Genomic DNA, 4052 nt, shown 5'->3' on the forward strand with positions numbered 1-4052 from the left:
AAGAAAAACAGTTTGATAGAAAAGTTGCAATTTGCATTTCATAACCAACCAGACCTAACCAAATTTTTTGAGTAACTCAAAACTACTGAGGAAAAGAAAGCAGCAGTGAGCAATTCAGTGATAACAATTTCCAGCAATTTTGAATAAGAATTTTGACAGGGTAGAATTACTACACCCCATAGGGGTAACTCTTGAGCCTAAATGCTATGTAACGTATGATAATTGGCAACAATACTTTGAGGAATTTTCTATTTCCTACAAAGATAAATATGGTATTCTCTGCACATTGCATTTAACTGTTACGACTAAACCACTAACAGAAATATTTAATGAAGAAAATTTACACAGGTGTATCAATAAAATAAGAGAGAGAATGGCTCCAGGTGCCGATTCCATCACCAACGCGATAATCAAAAACTTTTCGATCGAAGGAATTCATCTATTGGCTAATCTATACAATAACTTCTATAATACGGGTACAATACCTAGAGATTGGAACAAAATCATCTTCCAAATGATATTTAAAAAAGGTGAAAGAAGCTGTCCAGCCAACTATCGACCTATCGCTCTTTTGTCTGGGTTTCGCAAACTGTTTACAGCAGTACTAACAGAAAAGTTTAACGAGTGGACAGAGAATAATAAGTTACTCAATTATACACAGTTTGCTTTCACAAAAAACGGAGGCACCCAAATTGCATTATTTTCATTGACGACACTAATTCAGTTACAATTATATAAAAAAAGACAAAAAGTCTTTGCCTTGTTTTTGGACATTGAAAAAGCATATGACTCAGTGGTTATTGCAGTATTACTAGAGAAGTTAAGCAAAAATGGAGCAGATACACGTATGATTAGAATAATCGATCAATTGTTCGGACACTACGAAGTAATCATTAAACAATTTGACAAGAAATGGCCAGAATTACAAGTGAATAGAGGTCTTCTTCAAGGTGATTCTTGGTCTCCACATCTTTTTAACTATTTCCTAGCAGACATAAATGAATGTTTTGAGAAAGAAGATGATGGATTTTATATAGACGGCCAAGTAATCCACTCTATAGCATATGCGGATGATATTGTACTAGTCGCACCCACAGCAGCAGATCTTCGAAGAAAAATTAGAAATATACAAAAATATTTTGATACATTAAAATTAAGCATCAATCCAAGAAAATCTTCGGTCATGATATTTTGTAATGGATCCAAACTTGTAAAAAAAGCACGTCATTCTTGATGAATAAAGTATAGTTAGAGATAGTACAAGAGATAAAATTTCTGGGAATTATATTGACCCCCACAATAACTTTTGAAAAGCAATATAAAAAAGTCGTTCACAAATCAAATTGTCTGATTAATAACATGGTGAAACTTTGTATACATATTAAGCTTAAAAATATATTTAGTCATTTTAGACTGTTTACCTCTATAATTTTTAATGCGATATCCTACGCCTCACCAATTTGGAGTCTAACAAATTATAAGAAACTTGAATCCATTCAAAATAAATTTATTCGAAAAATTTTTACATTGGAATACAATATTGCTGGTTACGCTCTTAGAATCGAACTCAACAGATTTAGATTAGCTCCTTTCTTTGTCAAAAGATTTGTTAATTTTCTATATAAGATCAGAGACAATGACAACCTTCCAACAAAACTATTATATTTGCTGTATAAAAAAATGTCAAAAACCCCAAAAAAATACCTGGATTAGTCAAATGAAGAATATAATCAATGAATACGAAGTTTCTATAGCTCCATTACTAGAAAATTCAGAAATTAGTGACTTTATAAGGAAACAACTAATACATAATGCACTAGAAATCTCATTAGCTCGAGATATCGAAGAAATACATAAGAGAAAAGAGCCTAAATGGTATAAAATATTGCTAAATTACCCCTTCAATAATAACTATGTGTTATCTAATATGTCGTTTACAGTCAAGAAGTTTTTCATTCAACTGAGATTAAATAGCAATATGGTTATAATTAATAATACAATCTATGAATTTTCCAAAAGTAGCTGTCCAAGATGTCAAGAATTATTCACTAAGTATCACGTTTTCTGTGGATGTAAAAAAGGCTATGAACTAAGAATTAAAATGGATTTAAACCAATTAAATTTCATCACAGAAGAAAATCAAATGTATCGTTTCTTCCAAGGTGCAAATACTGCTATGATTTACAAATTATATAATTATACAAAAACCTTTTGTAATCAATCCTTAAAAGGGTGAAAGAATTTGAATTGATCTGAACATTGTATATAATAATACTAACTGATAAAAACTGAATATGTTATAATTATGACTATGGTCAATGTTCATTCTATGTAGTAACTCCCTGTAATAACAGGCTATTGCCTAATATGACTAATAAATTATTATTATTATTATTTGGTTTATTTTGCCTTAGAAATCTCTTGAAATTGGATAGAATGAGTTTTATATTACTTGCTTATTTTCTAAAGATACTTTATTTTTAGACTTAGATTTTTTAAGGAAGTGTAATTATTTAAAGTTTTTATTAATTCATCATTTTGCATTTTATCTCATATAAATATTGTGTGAAATTCATCAAACATATAATTTAATGACTATAATTTTTACAACATTATTTAATATAGTATTGAAAATTAATAAAAAATACTTTTTATATAAGTTTTAATTTTAATAATTTATAATTACTATTAGAATTTCATTCAAAACTTTTATTTTAAAAATAAACTTTAAACAAATATATATTTTAAAAAATTACTTAATATTATAAAAGATTAAAGATAAGAATTAAATAATATATTAATATTACTGACTAAATTGCTTTATGATTTAATGCAAATCATTCAATTAATAAAATTTACAAGAAAAAATCATAGCAGATAAGTTTTAATTATATTCATTATATTTCTTCTTAAAAAACAAATATTAAAATTTTTAACTTATTAAATATACTCTTATTATTTGACTTTTAGTAATAGTTAAAATTTAAAATTTATGATTTTTATTTATTTATAATTTTCAGTTTTTACTGTGAAATTAATTTATAAATGAGATTTGAAACTGTCTATGAAAAGTTTTCAGATGCAATTTGACATAGGCTGGAATTCAAAAAATTCATTCCATTTATAACGTTCAAACTTGCTATATATTTGTGTTTTTTACTAACTGTTATTTTTTTGTAAAGATATTTCTTACATTAGTTGCAGTGTCATTGAATTTATTAATATTTTATAAGTAAATATTTTGATTTACAATTGAACATATTTTTACTTTTTTAAAATAGAGAAATCAAGATTTTTTTTTTGTCTGAGAAAAGCTAAAAGAATTGCTTGTACATTACAGAAAGTGTTAATAATTTGAAAGTAAATAAATGATGACAACTTCTGAAGCAGAATATTGTTTATCATCAATAAAAAGTGCTTTGTTCATCATTTAAATTAGTACATTTTGTAATCATTAAAGTGTACAATTTATAGTTATTAACAAAAAATACTCAAAGTGTGTTATTACTGACATAAATAATAATCTTATAATTTGAAAAATATAATTGAAATTAAAAAGTATTCAATTAGTTAAGACTGAAAATGAAAATTTACCTGATAATTATAATTGACGATTGATGTTTTTACTAAATCAGATTCGGGTTTATAGTGAATCTGAAATTAACAATGAAAATGAATTATAAACAGCAGTACAGCAAGAAGACTGAATCAGGTTATACACTTATATAAATGCTATGTTACTAGCTTACACTATTTTATAAAAATTAATATTAAATTTTATGTCATCATTCTGTTTTTTATCATTAGCAATCATAAAATTCTTAATTTGTTTTTCTCTATACACTAATGGTCTAAAAATCGTAAGTACCGAAAATACTGGCAGTCAATTACAATGTGTTCATGGAATTTGCTTGTTGAGCATGTGTTGGATTACTTTAGACCACACTTTTCTTTCAGCTTTAGGTGTTACAGGTATATATGTTTATACATTATATAATGTATTTTTTTCTTACAAAAAGAAATTCTTTTATAAGTTATATTTTATCTCTATA

Source organism: Centruroides vittatus, unplaced genomic scaffold (genome assembly GCF_030686945.1).
Source record: "Centruroides vittatus isolate TY-2023 unplaced genomic scaffold, ASM3068694v2 contig_1591, whole genome shotgun sequence".
Lineage (NCBI taxonomy): Eukaryota > Metazoa > Arthropoda > Arachnida > Scorpiones > Buthidae > Centruroides > Centruroides vittatus.